General features: G+C 38.7%; 1 protein-coding gene across 1 annotated transcript in view; it reads left to right on the top strand.

Annotated features, from left to right (window-relative positions):
- Nucleotides 1–12071, top strand: part of gogo (thrombospondin-1 like protein golden goal) — a 415587-nt gene that overhangs the window by 97683 nt on the left and 305833 nt on the right. The window lies entirely within an intron of this gene.

Raw genomic sequence — 12071 nt, 5'->3', positions numbered from 1 at the left:
AATTCAGCAAACAATCTAGCAACTGAAATTTGAAATCTTACCTGTCCCACTTCGAATTCAGAATGAGTTTCTCCAAATGTTTTGTTACTTGCTGAGTCCCCGGCTGCATGAGAATTTTCTCTCCTCTCTTGCAGTTCAAGTTCCTTGTCAAAGTTACACAATATCTCCTACCCGTAGCTAATTCCCAGAAAAATGAAACGTTCCAGAAACTTCATGCTCTGTTCAGGAATTCAGTGTTAAAAAAATGATGTACAAATGTCATGTGGAATCGAGCTGTATACAAGGAAGAAGGTTAAAATCACTGCTCAATGCTCGCTATCAGAGCACACTCATAGAACTACATGCATCATATCGATTGATTCACCAGAATGCATCGATTGATGTACTACAGTGTGTTTTATGGCTTCTTCAAAGAATCAGATTCACATTTGATGCATGTGGGTGCATTTTTGTATGTAATGAAAGAAACACCAAAATGCATAATTTCATTCAAGTGAGAACTCCTTTCAGTCGCGATGCACTTCAGTGCATCATTTGATGCGTTTTGATGCACCTTCCTGCATCTTTAAACTCTGTAGCTCAGACAAAACGTTTAAATGCTCATCCAAAAAGATGCAGGATGGTGCATCAAGGAACATCAATTGATGCATTGAAGTGCATCTCGACTGAAAGGAGTTCTCACTTGAATCAAAGATGCACTTTGGTGTTTCTTTCATTACATACAAAAATGCACCCAAATGCACCAAATGTGAATCTGATTCTTTGAAGAAGCCATAAAACACACTTTAGTACATCAATCGATGCATTCTGGTGAATCAATCGATATGATGCATGTAGTTTTCTGTGTGCATAATAACTATTAACAGATCTTCCTGTGATGATCAACACAATCAGCTTCCATCAAAATTGCTTGCAATTTAAAAAGTAGGAATTGTAGCTTTCCTGGCGACACGATTCGAACAAGTGTACTCGAGTTACCAGCCAGCTTCAATAAGCGTTATCGTCCAACGTTTCGAGCGCATACATTGCTCTCATCTTCAGGACGCTAACGCGCATTTAACCTGCCTGGCAACCCGAGAACACTTGTTCGGAAAACAATATAAAGGCAGATAAATTCCGAATAGTAAGGATATCAGCATCTACACCAGTCTTCAAACACGAGCAGAACGATATGTGAAACAGCTTACTTTCAGGTTGCCTCATGTTATCCATAGAGATGAGATTGTCATTTTACCTCCACCAACGATGTGGATTTTGAACCCCCACCCATGGATATAGGTGTGTTTCATATAACATTCCTGGCATTTTGTCTAGCAGGTTCCTGCACGCAGAATCGACACTGAATATTCTTGCCAAGGAATTCTCATAGTTTGTGGGAATCGATTGATGGATTGGGAGTCTGAAGACGACCTCAACTTTCCCCGGTGAACACTTTCGGAAATTTGTTGTAACGATGTTTCGATATCGACACTAGCCACAATTTAGTTAGTTGTATTTGCGATACGTAGTTTAGCAGTCTTTGCTTGTTCAATATCTCTCTTATGGATCAGGTTATGCATTTCATTAGCTATAGTTATTACTAGGGCACGGAAGTTGAGGAAAAATCCTTTTCTTCCAAGTGTCCGAAGACGAGGTCCAACATAATATATGTTCATTTTGGGTCATTGTAGGCCAGAAAAAGGTGGGGTTTATTTGTCCTTTTTTGCCTTTTTCGGCGTTTTTTGGCTTGTTGGTCCTTTCTTAGCCTTTTTAGGTCTTAACGGCTTTTTTTGCAACTTCACCTTCTTTCGACGACGTTTTTACTGCCCATTCTCAATTCGAATCATCATCAGTTCATCACCTCTTAAATATCCTTTCTGTGGTAAAGAAATATAAAAAAAACAAAAATCAACAAATAAATATATTTGAACCATCCCTGAAACGAGATAAAAACATTTTTGGACGACTGAAGCAGGTACGGTACAAGGTCCTTTAACCGTAACTTGTCTGGAAGGTCGCGCTGTAAGTGGCAACTTTCTCTTGTTTTGAAGCTTCCAGCACAGTGTATAGCACCAGACAGCACGCGCCTGCAAAGATCTCAAGGTGCCGCGCAGAGGGAGAGGGTGGGGAGGTTAAAACTAAAGTTATTAATAATTTGGATCACATTTATACGTATTTTTTCCGTTTTTAGGTCCTTTTTTTTTATATATTTAGGTCTTTTTATAGGTCTTTTTTTTGGCAATTTATAGGTCTTCAACTTCCGAGCCCTAGTTCTTACCTATATTCGTGTTTTGACATTTCATCTTGGCTGTCAAGATACATTTCGGGTAATTACCGTGGTTGCTTTCCCACAAAATACACATTATCAAATTTGAAATAAAAACCTTCACACTCGGCACAAGAGCGATGCTGGTATACGTGAGTCTCCTAAGGAGTTTCAAATGTTGTTTTAGGCCCACTTTATGCACAGATAGGCTGATCGTGACTGGATCAAAAAATCCGAACCATTGTGTGCATTCACGGGGTATCAAACCTGGGATCCCTTGATTACAAGGCGACGGAGTGATTCATTTGATGGGACGCATCCTTGTTTGAATTACGTAATAACAAATACCAAATCTTTGACATTGGTTCACCCACATCGGAATGTCTGGCGCCGTCACTGATTTTGGTGAAGAATTCAGTTTGTCATTTGATTAACCAATGATCGTCCACTGCCTTTAATTGACATACCTGTATGCACCCGTCTTGCATCGTCTTTTCGCATGATGGTGGTTGCACCGAGTGACGTGTTTCAGCCGGTCACGTTAATATTAGCCAACGCTTCTGTGCAAATTCACCGAGAGAGACCAATCAGGGCGCAGTGTGAAAGGATCCAAAGACCAGCGCAATCTGTTACGTCACGAAATGTCACGTACACGGATCTCGCCTCCTGTGCATGACAAAACTTGCAATTTTTAGTAATGTGCACCTAATCACTTCTAGATTCCATTTAGATCCGAGAATTGTATTCTCCCTGAAGCTTGAAACTCGTGAATAACCAGTCGAAAATAACAATGATTCATTCGGTTCCACGTCCCGCTTTGTTTTCGCCCAGGTACGGCGTGTCTGCACACACGTATAATTGGATCGTGCTAATCTTCCCATGAATCATTCTGAAATTAAAATGGAAGTTTGAGATCGCGTTGTCAGCATGAACGCGCGTTAAAGCTTTGGATGTCAGTTCGCGTAGCATCCTGTTCCGAAAGTTTCCCAACATGCATAGCGCCGTGCTAATTTAAATTCATATATGATCAATTACATGGAAAAATTGATAGTGATGTGCTGTTAGCTACCTTGCTGTTAAATTGAAAAGTTGGGAAATGTTAAAAACTGCTTTGCTTGGCAAGTAGGAATTATGGACACGCATGTGTACAGAGCATAACAAAACTTAATTATACTCTAATTTGTTACTCTACCTTGTACAATAATTTATTTATTTAATAATTAAATATTTGAACTTTTATTGTACGCAATGTTAACCTAGTTCTAGTCCATCTTTGTAGATACATGAGCACATTTTAAGTATTATACCTGTTAACATTACAATAGTACTCAATGTTGTACCTGCATATTTGTATCATGTATAATTATATGTCTTATATATATTTTTATATTACATGTATATATTTACTATGCTTGTGCTGCCTTTGTGGCAATCACCTTGCGTGGTTCTGTCTCCTAAGGATCCGAGTTCCACTTCCGGCTAGACAAGGATATTCCATTGCATTCATCTGTTGCTTTTAGTCATCACTATCCTCATCAATTATTAAATTAAAAGTGATTAAATCTGTGAGTAGAAAAGCGACGTTAAAGAACCAAAATAAAAAAAGAAGGAAACTTCATTATAACCAATGCAGTATAACCTTTTCATGTTGTTAAGTAGAATTTAGAGCTGTGACCTCCTTCATATACTTCTACTATCAGGATATAAGAGTTTCAGTTGTCTTCTATAGCAGAGGTTCTCAGACTTTCAGACTGGTCTACCACTAACGAAAATATATAATTTCACCGTACCACCAAGTAATGTTACAGAGATTTCAAAGCCAACAAACAATTTTAAAAGTAGTAGTTAATTTTGAAGAAAAATGAAAGAATTCATAAACAACGACAGCCCTTTTCTCTTGGGATTACATATACGAGGGGCGGCTGGAAAGTTTCTGGCCTGAGGTAGAAGGAGATGTGGTAGCGAGCTGAAATTTTATGTGCGTTCTATATAGTCCCTTTCTACTTGAATGCACTTTTTGCAACGTTGCTCCAGTTTCTCTAACCCACTGGAAAAAAAAAGTTTCGTCCTGGGTGTGTAACCAGTTATTAACAGCATCCATAACATCACCGTCCGTGCGAAAATGCTTGTCTCTGGGTCGAAATGATGACACCATGTTTCATCCTCAGTCACAATCCTGTTTAGAAAGTCTTCACGGCCTGCACGCATGCGTTGCAAATGTGCAGCTGAGAGCTTCACTCGTGTGCGTTTTTGGTCGAATGTCAAGTCTCGTGGAACCCAGTGCGCAGCCACCTTGGGCATTTCCAAATGATCACGAATAATGACATGCACGCGCTCCTTCGAAATGTCTAGACGTGTTGCAATAGTTTGTTGTGTCAGTCGGCGATCCGCCATGATCACGTCATGCAATTTCGTGTTGTTGTCGTCGGTGGAAGCACTTCGCGGGCGCCCGGTTCGAGGTTCATCACTGAGGGACTGTTGTCCACGTCTCAATTCATTCACCACCACTTCACTGTTGCATAGGATGGGGCATTGTCCTCTAAGGTGTTTTGCATGTCCTCATGAATCTGTTTGGCCGTCCAACCCTTCAGGAAGAGATACCGAATCACTGCACGATCGGCTGTCACAGATGGCTCCATCCTGGCTCACAATTCCACCTGCTAGAAAGGAACGGCTCAACATTAGAACATGTAACCTCGTAGGGTATCCATATAAGAACTACTTTCTAACATACAAAAATTTCATGAACCAAAAATTCTTCCTTCTCGGTCAGGCTAGATACTTTCCAGCCGACCCTCGTGTAAATGCGTCCTGTTTTTTTCTTTTTCTAATCTTCCTCGAAATTCTTTAACTTCTGTAATAGGAATTCGTTCAGGACATACTGTACTTTCATATAGCATTAATCCATGGCTCTAAAGTCCTCTGTGTGATTGCGGATAAGAGGCGGAATCCAGAGGACACATAATTTTTGTCTGCAAAAAATGTAAGTAAGCAAATATTACAAGCACAATGTAAGATTCTCCATTGTTATTGAATCACTATTTTCTTTGTTGTTTATGTAGGTGTAGTTTGTATAATAATTAAAATAATTATCATCATTAATAAGAAAGAAGATCCAATTGTTGCATGAGTGTCACTCATAGCCTAAAAAACTATTAATGTTGCATCAATGCTTTTATATTTATATACGTGCACTTATATACTCCCTCTGTCCCATAATTATAGTCCGGTATGCCAAAATGGTAACTTTTTATTTATGTTCTTTTGGATACTTGATCGGCCAATTTGTACTGATCCTTGAGTAATAACGTTGTATGACTCATTCCCGTGTTTCATTTTCTTCTTTCTTCTGTATACACCAATGTCACAGTTTGCATATCGGACAATTATTATCGGACACCAAACAAAAGTGTACCGGACAATAATTATGGGGCAGAGGGAGTAGTAATTAAAAAAATACCATAATTTTATTAACAATATCAATACAAAAATATTGGAAACACCCTAAGGGACATTGTAATTTATTTTCAATTTCTTTTAAAAACGTTAAGAGATAAAAATTCTAAATCCAAGAGGTGGTGAGTAAACTAGGGTTAAACTATGGCTGATCACTGTTACAGATAAACATTACCGAATAGGCAAGTTAGCAAGAATGTTTGAGTCTTTTAAGTCCGCTTTATGCACAGAAGACTAATCAGGACTGGACCTACAGTTTAAAGTGGTCTCCGAACCACTATGTGTCTTCATGGGTATCGAATGCAGAACCACTTGATTACAAGGCGACGACGTTACCACTACTCCATCGGGGAGGCCACAAAGTTGGTACATATCGTAAGCAGCTGTCTCTGTTGCATGCTGGACAGGAACTTCCAAACGACCTTGCGCTACGACACGAGAAGAAAACCCTCTGCAGGAGTGGATTTCATTTCTTGCTTGTCTTTTGAACCGTATTAAGAATCTTAAGTGTTCCTCAGCACGTCCTCCCCACTTCAGTCCAAAGTGAGAGCGATATTTGACCGGAAAACCGTGGATCGGAAGTTTCGTACAGAGTTGAACAAGTTTGCATCGTGTGGCTGGTTTTTGCGTGCAGATTTTCCCTTCGCGAGGAAAACAACCAAAAAAAAACAACCCTGCACGGAAATTTACGACCCATAAGTTCTGTGCGTACACATTCTTGTGTGCATGGGCTCGGAAGAGAATGGGCCGACCTCCGGTGGTTTTATGGGTGGGCGACTCCGGAGGGGGGGAGGGGGGGGCTATCTCCATCTGTTCGGAAGCGGATACGAATCGGGCGGTTGGTCATTCGTGATTAATTCCTTCTGGACAGCGTGATTTTCCGTGCCATTGCCTCCGTCAGGTAGGAAGGACATTCTCGCCCGTCGGTTGCCATGGAAACCGGTGGAGCGTTGCAAACAAACTGCGGCGGCACTTCCCGTGTCTTCCACCTTTGTAATTTTGCTTCGCTCGCCCCGAGGGAGGGGGGAGGGCGCCCCCTCCCCGCCCCGGAGTTTTCTAGTGGTAGCGTTTAGTGGGGTGCGAGTGGCTATTATTGATTGTGGAGGGGAGCGTCCTCACCGCTGGCAGTTAGTAATGGACAGTTTGTGCTATTGATGAGTCTACACGCGTGTATCGCTGTACAACAAGGTTCGCTGGCGGGAGAGCCTGTTGGGCGAGGTTTATTCCCTCTTTTCAGACTTTATCGTGTTCCAGGGCGCAGTTGACCACTTGTTTAACACAAGAAACGAAATTTCCATTGAAGAAGAGTCTTTAGGAGGAAGATTAAAAATGAATTCAAGAAAGCTAAACGTATCCATTAAACTACAATACTTAGGATTGTTTCAACGTGCAGTGTGGCCAACCTATTGCGTCTCTTTTACCAGATACCGACGGATTGTTGATTGTACGTAGTGAACCTGCGTTATTTAGCTAGATAAGAATGTTTCCAAATGAACAGTTTCCTAGTTTCAAATTTTGTTTTTCTCTCTGTCAATGGATATACGTATTTACAGCATCATATCTCTGTGAGAAATCTATCATTTATAAAGTGTCTTCAATATAAATATGAGTTTCAAGATTCAATTAAAAGCTAAGGTTATTAATGGAACATACTGACTACTTTTTTCAGCATGAAATCTTAATCGTACACAACGTTTTCAATTCTATAACTACTCTTCGAGAAAAGGGAACGTGGTGGAATAACCACTTGAAATTCAAAAGCATCACTCTTTTAATTACAAGAAACACATGTGAACATCTTTTCTCAAAGTATGCCTTTCTGCCATCTCTTATCTCTGGTCCTAATCATGTAAATTATGCCATCTTGAATTTATTTTGGTTAATGTTTAATTGTGTGCTATTTTTTAATTTTTTGAGCTTTTAGTATTAATGATTTCGATGTAAAAATGCTAAAAATGCCATCATATATTCTACGTTAAACCTTTGTAATAAATATAAAGTTTTCATCATTATAAACAGAACCACTGTCATTAAATTCAGACAAATGTGTGCTTGCTATTTTTCTGTTTGAAATATACAGTGTTGTTTCAAATGATGTTGACAGCTATAAACGTTTATTGTAATAGAAGTTTACAATTATTTAATTAAAGGAGGTAAAAGCTCACATTTCAGAGAATTTACTTCAAATGCTCTCCAAGTAGGCAGCACACTTGCTACAAACGTCAAGATGAAAATAAATTTCATCGCACACTTTCTTCATCGTCTTCAGATTGACTTGTGTGGTGGTTTCAGTTACGAGTCGTTGTAAATCCTGCAAAGCCAACAGGGAGGGCCAGGATAGTCTTTCACAAAACATCGAAGAAGAAATTCATTGGTGTATGACCACATTTATAAAGAAACTTTCATTAATTACTTTTCCGCTATCATGTTGCGTTCTTTTTTAATAATCAAATGTATTTATGTTTAATATGTAGCCACACGGAAATTTGAAATGTATGAAACATTATTGTGCAAATCTCTGTGAGGATATCAAGGCTTTGGTTATCAAAGGCTCATCATTCATTATCCTTCCTTTGTTTCTTTTCAAGTAACTCTCATTGCTATCGCGTTGAAAATCCATTTCATATACGTGATCGATTGATTTGATTTATTTTACTTGGCTTTTGTCTAATTTGCGAAGATGGTGATGAATGATGACATGATGAAATTGTTGAAAACATCCATGCCCAAGCCTGGATTCGAACCCGGGACCCCTGCCATTTCATATACAATTGAATTTATTACATGGTCAGTCACGTCAGTCACTCAGATCTTTCCACACCTAAGTGAAGCAAATTATGAGTTTGAAAAAAAAATCACCCTTGTTGCTTAGAAAAACAACCAAGACTGCAAAAAATTAGCAACTTTTTCCGTTATATAAAACCACGTCAGTTGGAAACACTGGAATTACTAAGCTCAGGCCTTAAATTTATTTCCTTTGAAACAATTCAGTGTAAATCCCCTCATAAGCCCCCTAATTAATGCTGCAGTCTTGCAGGAGGGTCGTAAACTAATGCTCTACCAGCGGTTGATGGCTTAATGAATAAATCCTGATATATAGGCCGCCCACAGCGCAATGTGCCAGTTGGGTTGCTTACGCTCCAGGGGCAGACAAAATTTACTCGTCTACCCGAAGTTCGTGTGTTTTTTGCATATACGCGACCACAAGCTGAAAATAGCGGCTAATGAACGTTTCTCTTTGGAAAATAGAAAAAAAACTCATATTTTTCCATTACGGATATTCGCAATAATTGCACGTTCGCAACTCCTGAAACTATGAAGTGAAGTTGCAACATTTTTATTATCTTAGGACGTTGTTGCTTTGCAATCAAGGTGCCTCGGATTCAAACCCGTTGTAACTATATTTCAAGCCTGCACATTCAAATAAATTAAGATTATACACATAGCCATTGTGTTTAAGCTATTCTGACTTGTAACTGCTTGTAGGATTACAGGGACTTTGTCTCTTATTTAAGTTTCACATTTCGTATATTTCCACTTTTACAGAAAGGAAACGCTCCATGTTTGTTGATTGAACCACCTCCGGGTGGACTTCCGAGTGGACTCTCAAGCAGAAAGCATTAGTTCCCAGATACATTAGCTCAATCGCAGAGGAAATCCTGCCGTCTCCAGGGACTCCCAAAGGAACCGAGGTTCTTCCAGGAAGATTGCAACTGGAGATCCAATGAAAAGTCTTCCGAAACACAAAGGAAGACAATTTCCTACAACGAACGAAAAATCATCAAGAGATGATATTTAGAAAACATTAAAACACACAAAATTCTTATCGTCAAACTGCCTAACGACCGTTTTAATTTTTCCTCCATTGTATCTGTTTTTCTTTAGAAGATGCGTAATAGTCACCGAAATATACTGCAAGATGATAATGCCTGCGTAAAAACTAAGGGAAATGATTATCACGGGTGCCATTTCGCTAGGACATTGCATGCATACCAATGACGCCAAAGCGCACGAGGAGGACAACGCCTGAATTTCAAGTGAAATCCCGAATGAGAACGAAACATAACGAGCGCTGGGATCACCGGACACAAATTTTGGCTTTCGCAAACACCGTGGCATTTCATGTTTCTGTATAATATCTGTATTTTGATAGAACGGAAATTACGTAAGAAGTGGAACGCATTTATATAAGTTATTAATTTATTTTTACTTTCCACATGTTATTTCTGGCAATAAAATCACTGCGTTTGTAACTCCCAGACTCTCACTCATACAAAGTTTCTTATTCCATAGGTTTTCTAATCAGTTTAACAACATCTCAAACCAAATATATGTTTTCAGCTGTTATTCGTCTTTTACAAAAAATTGCACATAAGTGAAACTGATATCTGTTTACCTTGGTGCTGTTTTGTTTTGTCTTGTTTTTTGTTTATCTTTAGCACTAGTTTACTGTGTTTACTGTTCTTTCCGGTTTAAAATGGCTCCTGCTGTACTGGAATTTCAATAAATAAGTAAAATAAATAAATTAACCAATGACAAAAATCAAACAAATAAAATCGGGTCACTTTTACTTGACACCCTCGAACTGAAAATATCTTGTAATTATCACTATTCACATTAAAAATGATAACGTGATTTGACCGACAATTACAACATATATTAAGTAACAAATATTATTGTAATATTGTAATAGAATCGATGTTGTCCCTACGTCCTTATGGAAACTGGCGAACTTTTTGAAAAAAGGAATAGAAGTGACATCTTACTAGAAATCCAGAAAACGGCGTTGATGGGCATATTTATGGGCTTTTAGAATAACACGGAATAGTTTGTTGAGAAATACTAAAGCTCATAAAATCACAGAATTATCTTTCCAAAATTCTGATTCTCCAGTAGCGAGCGAGTGCAGCTCAAACTCTTTGTCTTCTGATTTGCGGTCCAAAACTGGTTGGTTTCAGGTGTCTCGAAGAACAAACCAATCCTACTTTTCACGCATGTTGTTAGTCTTGCATCGGTTGAAGCCCATCTTGGGTACAACAAACGAAATGTGTAAAAGTATGTGATTTCTGGGGAACCTCGGTGCTTTCTTGATATACGTACATATCCAAACAACACATGACTGAAGTAATACGCCACCTTACAAGGCAAGGCATTAGACAAGGCATCCAAGTGTTGTTAAACTCTAATAGAACAAATGCTAAACAATTAGGCGAGAACCAACTGGTTTTTACAAAGCTGAAAAATCAAGGATATGCAGTGAAACGGAAACATCGATAATAATTCATATCTTGGTAAAAATTTATTTCCTCTTCAACTGTTACCTGGTTCGTGTTGTTGAGTTGGAATTCCAACTACTGTCACGCATGATTAACAACGCAATGTAGCAATCGCAAATTATTAATTGTAATGGACAGACATGTGTTGTTTTCATTCCACGTGGTTTCTCCTTCAACGTAATCCTAAAAACTACTTGATGTGGTCTACCACAAAGTGTACGTACATTTGTGCGATTAATGTCTCTTTCAGCAATCAATTATGTATAGGTTGCCAAATGAATGGAATCTTCCAGCACAGCTCCATAATGCAATTGCAAAATGCATTCGCTTCTGTGCTATTTGATTATTCTCAATGTATATACTTGCAATCCTGTTGTCGCTATTATAGGCCTCAATTGACTTCTTTTCGTATTGAAAGCATATTGCTATTCGGTTGCAACATGTATTAGCACGAAAACTTGCAGAAAATCTGTACTTACGTACGTACTGTACATTGGCGTATGAAATTCTACACGACTCAACTCTATTTACGTTTCGCCTGTGTACTAGACTCCCTCTACTCTTTGATACATATATCTTTCATCATGTTAAATATGAGAATCTAGGTGATTAATTACAATTTCGGCCAATCGAAGGGATGTAGAGTCAAATATGAACCTGCAGCTGTTGATCTTCCATCATAGTTCCCGTAATTTAGGAATAATTACATTCCTTCAATTGTTTTATGGCTAATTGGCTCTTGTGGTTCTACATTCACAGGATTAAATGTCTCGGGAGGCCTTTAATATTTTTTATGAACTTTACAGTAACTGTTCATTTATTACCTAATTCTAGCCGCCTAAAACGTCAATTTTTCTATCAACAATTCACCGGTACACTGATCCAAAATGAAAGACGGAGTTAAAATGATTTAAGATCTAAAAACACCAAAGTGCATTGATAAACTTACAGTGATTTTTTCTCACCTTCCTACATCTTCCATCTTCCCCTCTGGTAGAAATTTAGCGGCAACGGTCCGTTTGAGGGATCATTTTAAACCCGGGTGGCAAAGTACAGTAACCTGTGACTTTTATTTATCTTGCCAAGGACTGAAT

The sequence above is a fragment of the Lepisma saccharinum genome, chromosome 3, assembly GCF_977018435.1.
Source record: "Lepisma saccharinum chromosome 3, izLepSacc3.1, whole genome shotgun sequence".
Lineage (NCBI taxonomy): Eukaryota > Metazoa > Arthropoda > Insecta > Zygentoma > Lepismatidae > Lepisma > Lepisma saccharinum.
This window is presented reverse-complemented; position numbering and strand designations above follow the sequence as displayed.